Raw genomic sequence first — 15,902 nt, forward strand, 5'->3', positions numbered from 1 at the left:
GTAGGGTAGAGATACTGAGAAACATTTCTCTATTGCAGAATTGTCCAGAACCAGAGGGTTATCGATTTAAGTTAAAGAGTAGGAATTTAGAAGGGACGTGAGGAAAATTATTTTCATGCAGAGGACAAATGAGATCTGTAATACACTGCATGGGGAGGTGATGGGGGCAGTGTTACAGGTTTCAACCACCTTCTCGATATTCCCACAACTTTTCTAATGTTTTGCATGGACTAGATGGGGTGAAGGGCCTGTTTCTGTGCTGCATTTTTCTATGACTCTATTTAATGAGTATTTAACTGTGCATGTGAAGTATGTTGGCATAAAAGAGCTAGGTTAAGTACTAGAAAATAGGAATACTTTAGATAGGTAATTGATAGTCAGTACTGACACAATGGGCTGAAGGGCCTGGTATTGTGTTGTGACACACAATAACTCTTTCTATGTTAAACACAAGCAGTCAGAAGGTTCTTTGATATCATTTATTTACACCAATGTTACATGTGTCCAATGCTTTTTGTGTAGAAAAAACTTGGCATTTCACAAGGATCTTAGCTAAGGAAACTAAACGGACACCAAAAAAGCAGGAGGATTATTGGGTCTGGTCAAGGACAAGGGTTTAAATGAGCCTCTTGAAGGAGGAGAGGCAAGGAGTATCATGTTCAGTTCTGGTCACCTCATTATAGGAAGGATGTAGAAGCTTTAGAGAGGGTGCAGAGGAGGTTTACCAGGATGCTGTCTGGATTATAAGGATAGGATGAGTGAGCTAGGGCATTTCTCTTTGGAGGATGAGACGTGATTGGATCAAGGTGATAAGAGGCGTAGATCAAGAGGGAAGCCAGAAAAATTTTCCCAGATATGGCTAATACCAGAGGGCATACCTTTAAGGTATTTGGAAAAAAAGGTATAGGGAGATGTCAAAAGTAGGTAATTAACAAAGAGAGTTGTGGGTGCATGGAACACCCTCCCAGGATGGCAGTACAGGCAGATACATTAGATACATTTAAAACACTCATAGATGAGCAGATTAATGAAAGGAAAATGAAGGGCTATGTAGGAGGGAAGCATTGTTGATCTTGAAGTAAATTTAAGGGTCAGCATGACATTGTGGGCCGAAGAGCCTGTACTGTGTAGGACTGTTCTATGTTCTCTGTTCTAAAGAGGTTGAGGGAGGGGAATTCCAGAGCCCACTGCTTGAACAGTTGGTGGCATCGTCTTAGGGTCACACTGAGGCTACGAGGCACAGGTTTTTTGTTCCTCTTCCCTTCGTAACCCAGGGATACTGAAGCTGCCAGGAGACAATGAGAATCAGAGCAAATAAGAACCAGGAATTGGAAGAATGCGGAGTCCTCAAAGCTGAAGGCTGAAAGTTCCCTTCAAAGAAAGGCAACCTTATCCAATAAGCTGGTTTAAATTTAAAATCTTTACATTCGCCATTCCTCTACAAACATTATTGCATTTCTCTAAAAATTAAAAACAACAGCAGATGCTGGAAATCTGAAATTTAAAAAAACAGCAATTGCTGGGAACACACAGTAGGTCAGGCAGTGTCTCTTTCTCCTTCCACATGTGCTGCCTGACCTGCTGATTGCTTCCAGCATTTCCATTCTGTTTCCCTCCAGCCTCTGAAGCAAAGCCAAGCCTCTCCTCTCCCCAGTGAGTCAGAGTTCTGCCTATTTCTCGTTTCTCTTTTTGACTACAGTTTGGCATTCAATATCATCATCCCCTCAAAACTAATCAATAAGCTTCTAGACCTTAGCCTTAATACCTCCTTGTGCAATTGGATCCTTGATTTCCTCACTTGCAGACCCCAGTCAGTTCAGATTGGCAACACCTCCTCCACGATCTCCATCAGCACAGGTGCATCACAAGGCCGCATGCTTAATCCTGTGCTCTACTTGCTTTCCATTTATGACTGTGTGGCTAAGCACAACTCCAATGCCATATTTAAGTTTGCTGATGACACCGCAGTTGTGGGCCGAATCAAAGGTGGTGACGAATCAGCATATAGGAGTGAGATTGAAAATCTGGCTGAGCGGTGCCACAACAACAATCTCTCACTCAGTGTCAGCAAGACCAAGGAGCTGATACTGACTTCAGGGGAGGAAACCAGGGGTCCATGAGCCAGTCCTCATTAGAGGATCAGAAGTGGAGACAGTCAGCAACTTTAAAGTCCTCGGTGTTGACTCCTCTGAATCCCTTATTATTTCTGTGTTGCAATGGGGCGTTGGGGGCAGAGGAAACAGACACAAGTGCAGGGCACAGGCACAGACACTTGACACAGAGACGGACTAGGACATGACTTGGACACGGGGACGGACTTGGACATGACCTGGACACGAAGACTTGATTGGACACGAAGCCTTGACTTGGACTGGGACTCGGAGCCTACAAAACAAAACAACAATGGACCACTCGCATCCCGGCTTGGAGCAGCAGCAAAATGGCTGGCAACACTCAGCTGGACATGAGACGACAAAAACAAACAACAACAAACAATACGTATCTTGACATAGAGAAGCTCATGCAGACGGTCCCTTATTCTTGGCGGCTCGGAACGTTCATCGCCTCCCTGGCCATGGTGATGGACCAGCCCCGAGTAGCTGTAAGCCGGGGTTTTTATCCTGCCGGTTCGGATGAAGATCAGGTGCCCTAATCAAGGAGCCTGGTGGGACACGGGGAAAAGGAAATTAACAGAAATGAGTAGTTAACGGACCGGACCATGACATTCTGAGGACCTGTCCTGGTCCCAGCACATCAGTGCAATTACAAAGAAAGCACGGCAGTGCCTCTACTTCCTTAGGAGTTTGTGATGATTCAGCATTGCATTTAAAACTTTGACAAACTTCTATAGATGTGTAGTGGGGAGTATATTGACTGGCTGCATCATAGGCTGGTATAGGGACACCAATGCCCTTGAACAGAAAATCCTACAAAAAGTAATGGATATGGCCCAGTCCATCACAGCTAAAGCCCTCCCCATCATTGAGCACATCAATGTGAAACAACATTACAGGAAGGTAACATCCAATATCATGGACCCCCACGACCTGGAACATGCTATCTTCTTGCTGCTGCCACCAGGAAGAAGGTACAGAAGATGGTACAGGACTCACACCACCAGGTTCAGGAACCGTTATTACCCCTCAACCATCAGGCTCCTGAACCAGAGGGGATAACTTCACTTGCCCCAATCATTGAAATGTTCCCACAACCTAAGGGCTCACTTTCAAGGATTCTTCATCTCATGTTCTTGACAGTTATTGCTTATTTAATTATTAGTATTATTATCATTTATTTCTTTTTGAATTCCCACAGCTTGTTGTCTTTTGCACAGTGGTTGAACATCCAAGTTGATGCGGTCTCTCGTTGATTCTGTTATGGTTGTTATGCTATGAATGTATTGTGCATACCCACAAGCAAATGAATCTCAGCGTTGTATTTGGTGACATATATGTACTTCGATAATATATTTACTTTGAAAATTGAGGCTAATTGCACATTTGAGCCTCATCTGTTGCTCATCGATGTTAAGATTAATCTACTTTCCTGCAATGACCCACATCCTTTGATTCCTTCAATATCTAGATGTGCTCATTCTTGTGATTGTCTTTTCATTTAACATTCTATTGGGTGAGCTCCATGGTCACCGGGAGATCTGTAAAGGGCTGTCAACCTCAAGCTTGTTCTTATGAGGTCCTGCTATATTTGCTTCCTTCTACTGTTTCAGGAATAGCAAGAGTTACCTGCAGCTGGTGAGCATAAAAATCAGCCTCTTCACAGTGCCAGCAGCAGAAACTGGTAACGTACATTTTAGAGCCTTTTTTTATGCCATGGGCCCCTACCATTAAGTGAGGAGTCCATGGACCCCAGGTTGACATCCCCTGTTTTACAGAAATGGTGGTCTAGAGCACTATGACAGAGAAATAGGCCTTTCTAGTCCATGCTGGCCTTATTTCAGGCCTAGTCCACTACTCTCAAACTTAGCATAACTCATTCTCTCAGCTTTAAATATTTTTACCATTGTTTCTTCAAAGGACAATGCCACCTTTTGCTGGCTTAACCAGTTCATTGTTTTTCATTAGATTAGATGGTAAATGATTAGATGTTGGCGGGAGGAGAAGATGGCGGCGCGACGCAGCGCGCGCAGTTCTCCGGTGAAATTATATCGTATTTGTAAGTAGGATGCCATGCACAATTCTGATTTGATGGAGACAGACATGAGAAGCACGGAGGAACATTTGGTGTAATTTCTGAAATGCCCAGTTCACTGCCGCTGCTACTGTGCGATGGAGAATCTCCGGAGTGAAGGCCCCAAAATCCGCGGCTTTGCCTGCTGCTGGCAGCCATGGCTGGGGTCGAAATATTCGGCAGAGATGGTGCTCGGTGCTTGTTGTCAGAGGGCTGGTTGGAGCTCAAAGTTTTCGGACGACTCAGAGTCGGACTGTGGTCGGGCATGGCAGGGAGAGTTTTCTTCCTTCTCCCATCTGCGTGAGATGTGGGACTTTTGAGAGACTTTGAACTTTTTACCGCGCTCACGGCCTGTTCTTCATCAAGTTACAGTATCGCTTGCACTATTGTAACTATATGTTATAATTATGTGGTTTTTGTGATTTTTTTCTGTCTTTGTCTGTCCTGTGTTTCTGTGATATCACACTGGAGGAATATCGTATCATTTCTTAATGCATGCATTACTAGATGACAATAAATGAGGACTGCGTGTCCTCATAATCTAAATTCTAATCTAAATCTAATCTAACTGTTGTCAGCCAGCAACTAGGTTCACTGTTTCCCACTGGCCCTATGGCTACATGGTTAGCATTAGATGTTATTGGGCAGTGACCATTTGCAAATTTTAAAATATTTTTATCTCAAGGATACTGAGGCTAAATTTTGTACACCTGCCTCATTCCTTCCACCACTACTGCACAATGGCTACTCTGTGCACCATCCAGAAAAACACACTACAGATACTCGCCTCGAGGAGGCTTGACCCAAAAGCAGAGCAGCGGAGATGATTTAACAGTAAATGATATTTTACTAATAAACTGCAAAATAACAAGCCACAAGGGGCCATGAAACAAGAGTTAACAGATGTTTAACACAACAAGGTAACAAGGTAACTGAAGGTTTGGAGCAACTGGCTGAGGTTGGCTGGTTCAATGAGTGAACAAAAGACTGTGGATGAAAGCTGGGTTTAAATAGGCTGCAGGTGATGGGTTGGAAATGAGTGGCAGATGATTCCTGTTACCTGGGTGGAGTCTGGGAGGTATCTGCCTGTACAGGTCTAACATCAGCTAACACTTCCCAGACCTGTGACTCCAGCCACAAGATAACAAATTTCACAACATATGTCAGGTTTATTAAACCTGATTCTGATTCTGGTTCTTAATCCTGGAATTCCCTATCCACAAGCACTATGGGAGGACCTTCTTTAGAAATGGTTCCAGAGGCCTGCTGGTATCACCTTCTTGAGGACATTCTGGAATGAGCAGTAAATGCCAGTATTGCCCAGATTATGAAAAATAGAAAAGCCCTACAACTCCCATTTGGAAAGTGCAATTCATCAACTGAAAAGTAATTGGAACAGGGATTATTTTCAACAACAATTTCATCTGTTAATATATTGGCGCCCCATGAGATCTTGCTTCCATATGTTCAACTGGAGCATGTACCTGCAATGAAATATGCTCAAGATAAAATATCCCCACACTTCAGCAGTGTGAAGGGTCACCATTTTGCTTTGGCTCTTACTCTGTGAATGTTATTAAAAGTCTTACTTTGTTCTTTGTACTTATTTTCTGCTTCCCTTGGTTCTTGGGATATAGTTTCGATCAGATGAATCTTCAGACCTTGGCTGGCTCAGAATTCTTCCATTCTTTTATTCGCACCCTCCAGGCAGCGGACACGCTGGCCAATCCCTCTCTAACTTGGTGTAGCGGCCCATGAAATTCTGGCAGGATCCCTCAGGATTGAACAGCCCACGTATTTGTGTTTGGAGAAAAGGAAAATTGGGAATCCTTCCTGAGTTATGGATGTGAAAGGAGATTTCTGATGTGCTGTAGCAAAGCATAATTCAACATTCTTACAAAGTGTTTGATTTAAAAGGTACAGCATTCTTTTTAATAAAGCTTATAACATTTGTTCAGCTTTCTGCCACATTCCATAACCAAGTTTATTTCAACTCTTTGAACTATGTTATGAAATTGGAAGGCATGTATAAAATGTGGGGGGCACTTTTTTGACATCAGAGGTTCAATATTACTGTTTGCATAATAAGCATGTTTCATGGAGAAATAGGAAAGATGGGGAACTTTATTAAGGTGTGTCCAACCGTTTCTGTCCTTTCCAACATTTTAGGGATATTTGGGACTCTCCTATAATGACTACATGGAGTCCAAGAGACACAGAGTGATACAGCATGGAATCAGGACCTTTGACCCAACTGGCCTTTGCTGACTAGCCAGTCACATTTGCCACAATTTGGCCCATAACTTTCTGTGCAATTTCAATCCATGTATCTGTACAACTAACATAACTTCCCTGTTAGCTAAATGAGATAAGACAGGCAACAAGTGTGAGAGAGATGCAACAAGCTGCCTACTTGAGAAAAGGGTTCAGAACCTTCAAGTGTCTGGTTTAATGCTGACAATGTAATGACTATGCAATAGAGCTGGTGGCCATAGTCCTGGATTAATGATTGGGAGACATTTATAGGGCAAAATGGCAGCCAACACAACCGCCGCAAAATCCAGCAAGTGTCTAAATCAGGGGTAGGCAACCTACGGCCCACGAGCAAATATTGAGATGCTATGCTTATCCGGCCTGCGAGTGACTTTTCCTTATTCTGAGTGTTTCACGTGACCACACTGATGGACATGCATGGCGTCTTGTTACACTGGCCCCAGGTTCCGTTTTGTTCCAGACCAAACACTGGTATATACGAATGACAGGAAGGCAGACTACCTTATTAATATGTATTAGATACTCTCCGTGCACGCACAGGTTTTCAGATGGGATCGTTCAAATTTGTAAACAGAAACAACGTCACTGTGTTTTAACAAGAAATCCACGCTAAATATCCAGATATTTACATGTGCTATGATACTTGTTGAATAACTCGCGTTTCGAAATAAAATCGAAGAAAAAAATTCCAATGGCAATGAATGCGAAACGCAGGAAAGTAGACACTGAATGCTGAAATTTCCAAGACACTTGGACACTAGATTACTTCTTCATCGAGCAATCTGGGAAAGCACAAGATCCAGGCATTTTTGTGAATATGGTCCAAGAATTGAGAAAAGAGTTTAATCTCTTTTTGCTGATTTTCACTTGCATGCAATTGAGTTCAAGCTGTTTGCTACTCCATTTGATGTGGAAGTGGACACTGCATCAGAAATTTTTCAAATGGAATTGATTGAGATACAGTGTGATGACATATTGAGATCGAAATTTCATTCTGAAGATGTGTCAGTGCTTGACTTCTATAGAAAATATATTCATCCAAGTGGGAAGTATCCTAACTTAGTGGACCATGCAAAAAAGATGGCATCATTGTTTGGCAGCACTTATCTGTGTGAGCAATTATTTTCAAAAATGAAACACACCAAGGACCATTTGAGAACAAGACTGACTGATGCCCATCTGGATAATGTCTTGCTCTTGGCATCAACAAGTCTGACACCCAATATTGAGAAGCTTTCAAGCAACAAACAGCATCAAGTTTCACATTAATTTATCGACTGTTTGCATTAAAATTTTCTTTTTTATTATACTTCATTTACCACCATTCAATGCATCATGTTCATATGTTTTATGTTTAAAGATTCTTTGTGTCCTTTTAATAGATTCAAAAGATGCCTTGATTGAAATAAATTGCAACTAAACTGAGTTCTTTGATTACTAATTGCCATCCTTGGTAAAGCACAAATGATTTTCTAGCATGCGTTATTCATTAATTTGAGGCAAAACATAACTAGATGTACTTAAAAGGAAAATTCCCACATTTCAAGTTTTTTATGGCATTTATCTGGCCCACTGTCCGCTCATTAATATGTGATCTGGCCCACAGAGGCAGAAAGTTTGCCGACCCCTGGTCTAAATGTTAAAAGACAGGATTTTTTAAAAATTGTAGCTATGCTAAAAGCAAGGGATGTAATGCTAAGAACTTATAAGGGATTGTTCAGACCACATTTGGAGTATTGTGAGTAGTCTTGGGGCTCCGTATCTAAGAAAGGATATGCTGGCACTGGAGACAGTTGAGATGATGTTCATAAGAATGATCCCGGGGTGGAAAGGGTTAAGGCATGAGGAGTGTTTGATAGCTCTGACACTGTATTCAATGGAGTTTAAAAGATTGAGGGGGGAACCTCTGGAAGCCTACTGAATATTGAAAGGCATTGATGGAGTGGAAGTGGAGAAATTGTTTCCAACGGTGTGAGAATCTTGGACGAGAGGGCACGGCTTCAGTAGAAGGATGTCTCTTTAGAACAGAGATGAGGAGGAATTTCTTCAGGCAGAAGATGGTGAGGCTGTGTAATTTGTTGCCACAAATGGCTGTGGAGACTAAGTCACTGGGTATATTTAAAGCAGCGGTTGATTGGTAAGGCAGCCATGATCGAATGGTGCGGCAGACTCAATGGGCTGAATGGCCTGTGTTTTATGGTCTAATGGTCCTAGGTTGCTTGAAGAATGTTTGTTGGTCAGCACACTGTGGAAAATATCACCCTTGCTCTTCTTCAAGTTAGTGGATGGCATCCTGTTAATCCACTGGAGACAACAGATGAGGCCTTGGGTTTGAAACATAGAAAACCTACAGCAGGAAGAAGAGAGCATGACCTGGGTGGTGGGGGTCCCTGATGATGGATGCTATTTTCCTGCAACAATGCTCTGTGTAGATGTGCTCAAAAGTGGGAGGGATTTACCTGTGATGGACTGGCAAAAAAACACAAAAATATGAAGTCTTAGTCTTAAACATTAAAAAAAAATAAACCGAGCTAAAAAGACTGCAGAGGCTGAGTGGAAAGGTGAGTTCCAGAGGACTCTATTGAGGGACTTGGGTTACCTATAATTACTATCAGCACCCTTAGGCTTGGAGCAGGAGTGGGAATTTCAAAGTCCCCATTGGGTGAGGCTGCTGTGGTAAACCCTGGGCATGAATCAGAATCAGATTTAGTATCACCAGTACATGTTGTGAAATTTGTTAACTTCATGGCAGCAGTACAATGAAATACATGATAAATAAATATATAGAGAAAAGACAGTTACATTATATATTTGTCTATTAGATCGTTAAGTTAAAATAATTCATGCAAACTAATAGAAATAAAGAAAGTAGTGAGGTAATGATTATGGGTTCCATGTCCATTCAGAAATCTAATGGCAGAGGGGAAGAAGCTGTTCCTGAATCGCTAAGCATGTGTCTTCAGGCTCCTGTACCTCCTCCCTGATGGCAGAGGGGAAGGAGCTGTTCCTGAATTGCTGAGTGTGTGCCTTCAGGCTTCTGTACCTCCTACCTGATGACAGCAATGAGAACAAGGCATGTCCCAGGTGATGGAGGTTGCCTTCCTAAGGCACCGCTCCTTGAAGATGTTTCAGATATTACGGAACAACTAGATGAACAACTACAGATTGTAGTTACATGGCTCTGTCATGTTGTAAGCCATCTTGAGACACATAGTGGAGTGAGAATTCATAAGATCATAAGATATAGGAGCAGAATTAGGCCATTCAGCCCATCAAGTCTGCTCCACCATTCAATCAAGACTGATTTTCTTTCAACCACATTGATCCCAAATTCATCTTGTCTATTGAGATGAAATGTCAGGCAAAGTCTGAAAATTGGCAATCAACATAATGAGTTAAGGTTACCTAAGAAGCCTTTTAAGAGAGGGGGAAGAGAGAGAGGTGGAGATATCTGGGGAAGGAAATATCAAAATCTAAAAGTCTGACCATTACTGCATGAGGTATGGTTGTGGGCAGAACTGGAGGCGAACAGGGAAATTAATAAGTCTTAAGGTGGAAGGAGGTTGTAGAGACAGGGAGGAGCAGAGGCAAGGCACGGATTTGAAACAAAAGATCAAGGTTTTTAAACAGAGGGATTGCTGATGGATGAGGGATAATACCTTAGACATAGTAAACTAATGTGTGATATTATAGTAGTGCTATCACACGAGGAGTGGGAAGACAGATGTGGGTTCTAATAAGGACTTCAAATGAAATAAGGCTATATGTTTAAAAAATAAAGTTAAAATATATTAAGTACGCAGAGGGTTAAAAATAGAGAGGAGAACTGGAGAAAAGAGGCCTTGACAACCAGCTTACTGTTGGTAAAAATTAACTGCGGCAGCAAGTCAGAGGGGTGTACATTTTGAGAACATAATGAATCATTTTCTTTGGTAAATCTGGCAAACATCAAACCTGTTCCTGCGGCCCCTTCATTTGAGTGAACTCTCTGTGACACATCAAATTTAATGAGATTGTACAGAATAGGAATCTGGGACAGAGGCAGTGCTGTGTGTTACAAAGTCCCACAGCACTTAACAACCAATAGAACTGCTCTCCCTCTTTCCTTCTCTAAATATATCTGCTCCAGGGGGAAAAAAAAATCCCTTTTTGGCTTTCAGAATTCCTGTAGTCTGTTATGCTCATTCAGGATACATTATTGAGTCTTTTCCCTTGCTCTGACATAAATGATTGACAGCCTGTTGTGCCGTGCTTATTATTTCCTCCTCCATTCAGACCCTATGAAGAAATTCTTCATGTGCCCTCAACAAGCATACTCAGAAACCTAACAACAGCCTCAACTCACTGACCTCTATCGACTTCAGTTTCAGCTTAGCTTCCAATTTAAATTCCTCTTTGCTGTTTCAATAGCTTCACTCCTCCCTATCTTCGCAAGTTCATCCAACTATGAGACCCATTAGAACTCTGTACTCCTTCCTATCTGATCTCTTGGTTTAAATCAGTCTACCTAAGCAGCTTTCCTGGCAGATACGAGAAAGTGTAGATGTTCCAATCCAGAGCTCAAACAAATTGCTGGAGGAACCCAGCAGGTCGGGCAGCATCTGTGGAGTGAAATGGACAGTCAATGTTTCAGGTCGAGACCCTTCATCTGGACTGGCCTGGAGTGATCTTGACCCGAAACATCAACTGTTGACTTCCCTCCACAGATGCTGCCTGACCCACTGAGTTCCTCCAGCGGTTTGTTTGTTGCTCCAGCTGGCTTAACATCTCCCTACTCTCAGACTTTTGGAATTCACTTCATAAATCCCTGTCTCTAGCACATCTCTAAAACCTACCATCTTTTGACAGTATTCGAGATTACTTATCATAAGCAACGCACACAAAATGCTGGAGGAACTCAGTTGGTCAGGCAGCATCTATGGAAGTAAATGAACAGTTGATGGTTCGGGCCGAGACCCTTCATCAGGACTAAAATGGAATAGGGGGAGATGCCAGAATAAAAAGGTGGGGAGAGGGGAAGGGGGCTAGCTGGAAGGTGATAGGCGAAGCCAGGTGGATGGGAAAGGTAAAGGGCTGGAGAAGAAGGAATCTTCTCCTATCCTAATATCTGGTACATGGCTGGGTGTCAAACAAAGTTCTCCTCTATGAATAATTTTAGGATATTTTAATACACTTCTGTTACTATATAAATGTATGTAATAGACATCTTAAGTATTTTGTAACAGATTAACGCACTGGGTGGCTTTCTGGGCATCTTTTGCCTTTGCTTGTGACTCTTGAACAAATGACATTCTTTCCCCACTGTACATGCTGTTAGTGGTTTCAGTGTTTGTCTTTCAGTAAGGGATCTGCCCTGCCAAGGAGCAGAGGTTAACAGTGGTCACTGAGAAATATTTCTTTAGCCGTAGAAGGAGCTCTTCTCCACTGGTACATTTGTCATTATATCAGACATCGGAAATGTCTCTTCTTATTGACCAGTTGTGGGTGCTGTTTGCCTGGTAGAAAGATATCTAAATTGCTGTTCATGTTTACTTGCACTTGAAGTCTTTAGCAATCAGTTTCGATAGCTGAGGAACATAGAACTTAGAAGAGTACAGTGCAGGAATAGCCCTTCAGGCCACAATGTTGTGCGAAACCAGTTAAAAAGTAAATCAAAAAAACCCCAAACACTAATCCCTCCTACCTACACAATGTCCATATTCCTCCATCTTCCTCGCGTTCATGTGCCTATTTAATCGTCTCTTAAAAGCCTCTAATGTATTTGCCTTGACCACCATACCAGGCAGCACATTCCAGAAACCTACAACTCTCTGAGTAAAAAAAACTTACCCCTCACATCCCCCTTGAACCTACCCCCTCTCACTTTCAATGCATGCCCTCTGGTATTAAACGTTCCTACTCTGGGAAAAAGATACTGTCCACCTACTCTATCTATGCCTCTTAAATCTTCTAAACCTCTATCAGATCTCCCCTCAGCCTCCTGTGCTCTAGAGAAAACGACACAAGTTTACCCAGCCCTCTAAACCAGGCAGCATCCTGGTGAACCTCTTCTGCACCCTCTCCAAAGCCTCAACATCCTTCCTAGAGTGGGGCGACCAGAACTGGAAACAATACTTCAGACGTGGCCTAACCAGAGTTCTATGAAGTTACAACATAATGTGAGTAGAAGGAAGTGGAAACATTGTTGGAAGGTGACTGAGGAAAACAGCCAGAGATGTAAGTGTAATGAAACCTGCAGTTTTTGGGGGTGTGTGAGGGGATGGTGCTGTCTGGAAGGTGTTTGTATGGGTGCTATGGTAGTGTGCTATTAGCACAACACTATTACTGCTTAGGGTGCTCCGGAGTTTGGAGTTCAATTCCAGTGCTGTCTGTAAGGAGTCTATGCATTCTCCCCACGGAACGCATACGTTTTCTCCAGGTGCTCTGGTTTCCTCCCACAGTCCAAAGGTATACTGGTTAGTAGGTTAATTGGTGATTGTAAATTGTTCTGTAATTGGGCTAGGGTTAATTGGCGGGTTCCTAGGCAGCACGGCTCACTGGGCCGGAAAGGCCTGTTCCACACTGTATCTCGAAATAAAATTAAAAATAAATAAATGTACACCTCGTCACTGCGTGGTTTTCCTCAGAGTGCTCGGGTTTCCTTCCACATTCCAAAGACATACACTTTAGTAGGAGTTAGTAGGTTGAGGACATGATATGTGGGTGCCAAAAGCATAGCGACATTTGCAGGCTGCCCCCAGCAAGTCCTTGGACTGCAGGTCATTGATAGAAATGATGCATTTCACTGTATGTTTCGATCTACATGTGACAAATAAGCTAATCTTTAACATAAAGATTTAATCTTTACTGTTCTAAACTGTTGAGTTCTGATGTGCCCTTCCATAGGACACAGCTCTTTTAATGAGGGTGAATTGCTTTCAAGTGTGCAAGCTGCCATTTTGTTCCATCCAGAGGTATCCAAAGACTAGAAAGGTCAGGATAACTCCTTTTCTGCAAAGTGATTGAGCAGCGAACAGTAAGGTGTAGCAAGCAACATGATAATGTCGAACTTGATGTTGTTGCAAGAGAAGATAATGAATAATTTTCTTTGGTAATTGTGGAGAATCGGGTTCACTCAAGTATTTGTGTTGGATCTGTACCCAGTACTAAATAAAACTGTTCATGTCTGCATTTTGGAATTTCTTCTGGTATTTTATCTGTGCACATATGATTATGTTATTATTAATAACTACACTGAGATTCCCTCTCTGTGGGCCCATGAGAGAATCTCTGGGAGAAAGTATTGTGTGAGTTTGTAGTTCTTGATCTGAAGCTTTCCAGGAAGAGGTGGGACAGGTAGGTGCTGACAGATGGATAGTCTTTCACCACAAAGTAAAAGTTATGAAATGTATAAGTGGAATTTTATGTGCATAAAAACATATGAAAGAATTAGAATTCAAAGAGATACAAAAGTTTAACTAGTAGATACTCCAAGAAGGAAGGAGTCACCAAAGTGATCCAATTATAATTCAGTGAAGAGTCTGCATAGACTCCATCTTGTAAATGTTGCCTTAACTAAATTGCAGGGGGGAAAGTGTGGCTGAGCTATGGGAGATTCAGATTAAACTGCAGAAGAACAATGGTGACTTTTCACTATTAGTGATGATTTGCAAAAGTCAGTGGGCATATTTTTTCCCAGTGGAAAAAACAGATTATATTATGATCAAACAAAGTTTTGTTACATTTTCTAAAAGCATGATATCTGTAAATAATGGTGTGGTCTTGTGGCTGTGGTTGTGAACCAGTTGTCTACATGGTGTTAGCCATCATTCGTGAGTCAGGACCAAGAAAGAACTGGGTGGCACATGGGCTGGGAAGTGCAGCCTAGTCCATTTCTGAGAGCTTCCCATACCCGTAGGGGCAGGGCTTACTTCTTCTTGAAACCTCTGCAGGGAGGCTCCAGTTTACCAACCATTTTCTCTGCACTAATCCTCTCCACAGATTCCTACATCACTATTGTCTCTCTGCTGTCTCCCTCTTCTTCTTCTCTGAATGGCCCATAAGACCATTAGACATAGGAGCAGAAGTAGGCCATCCGGTCCATCGAGTCTGCTTAGCTATTCCATCATAGCTGATTTATTATCCCTCTTAACCCCATTCTTCTGCCTTCTCCCGATAACCCTTCCTAATTAACAACCTTCACTTTAAATATACCTAATTACTTGGTGTCCAATGTTATCTGTGGCAATGAAATCCACCGATTCACCAGCCTCCGGCTAAAGAAATTCCTCCTCATCTCTGTTCTAAATGGACATGCCCTCTCGTCATAGACTTCCCACTGTCGGAAATATCGTCTCCACTTCCACTCTATCTGGACCTTTCAGTGTGTGTGTGAGAGAGAGACAGACAGACAGACAAACAGAGAGAGTGGAGTGGGGAGGGAGCACCATTCAATACTCAGAATTCAGGACAGGAAATTGCAGTAGAGGTGTAATACTGCAGAACTCACAATTTCTGCAGATTTCAAATGTGGGTCAGTCCATTGTCATGACAAATGCAAACATAAAAATTACAGGACAGGTTGGCCTGAATGCTGTTCAGCACCAGAACCTTGCAGAGCACACAGGGAACGGTAAAGTAGTGGATTATGAGAAGACACTACATCAGTGCTGCCTTTAGCCCAGTCTAAGCCCTGGCTTAACTGGAAACAGATAGGAGGCCAAGGCCCTGCCTCCCCCAGCAAACATTATGCCAAGCAGACATTCCGTCCTGTCTGCAGGGCTGGGAGTGTGTCACTCACTTAGATCCATTTCTGGCTGGTCCAGGAGCAAAAAAAATGTTTCAGAACTATGAGAGTTCTAAATGCAACTTATAAGAATATGAAACCTGCACCTGTCAGGTTGTGACAAGGAGCCAGTAAAAGAAATGGATGTGTTCTTCCTCACAAAGCCATACTTGCATGTGCTGAATAATTCGTAACTTGGCTTAGCAAGAAATACAAGATACAGTGTGTAGAAAGAGACATCTGAGTAGAAATGGTGTGAGGGAATTGGTAACTTTTAAACTGCTTCTGTTTTGGATCAAGGTTAGCGGGTGAAGGCAACGTGATAAGTTTCAAGCTGATCATTTCTCATCCCAGATCCCTCAGCTTCCTAATGTCCAGGGCACCTGTTGGAAAGAGCCTTTTGTGAAGCCAGTGCTTTTTTTAATGCAAATAAGTTGGTCCGTGAATAAAAAAAATTATTAATGCCGACAAATAAAAGTCAGTTTTATTTGTCACATGTACATCGAAACATTGAAACACAGTGAAATACACCATTAGCGTCAATGACCAACACAGTCTGAGGACGTGCTGGGGGCAGCCTGCAAGTGTTACCATAGCAAATGTCTTCTATTGTACTGTTGCTGACATAACTTGGGTGAGTTTTATGCCGAAAGAAAGTTCTTGGGAAAACTTAAAG

The 15,902-nt window shown here is 42.4% G+C and overlaps 1 long non-coding RNA gene across 1 annotated transcript in view; it reads right to left on the reverse strand.

Moving 5' to 3' along the window:
- Positions 1–203: 203 nt before the first annotated feature.
- Positions 204–15,902, reverse strand: part of LOC140184923 (uncharacterized) — a 31,200-nt gene continuing 15,501 nt past the window's right edge. The window contains exons 2-3 of the long non-coding RNA XR_011882474.1: positions 5,778–6,056; positions 204–2,662 (exon numbers count right to left, since the gene is read on the reverse strand). This is a non-coding gene — a long non-coding RNA (uncharacterized lncRNA). The remainder of the gene's footprint in view (positions 2,663–5,777; positions 6,057–15,902) is intronic.

This window comes from Mobula birostris, chromosome 20, assembly GCF_030028105.1.
Source record: "Mobula birostris isolate sMobBir1 chromosome 20, sMobBir1.hap1, whole genome shotgun sequence".
NCBI classification, from domain to species: Eukaryota; Metazoa; Chordata; class Chondrichthyes; order Myliobatiformes; family Myliobatidae; genus Mobula; species Mobula birostris.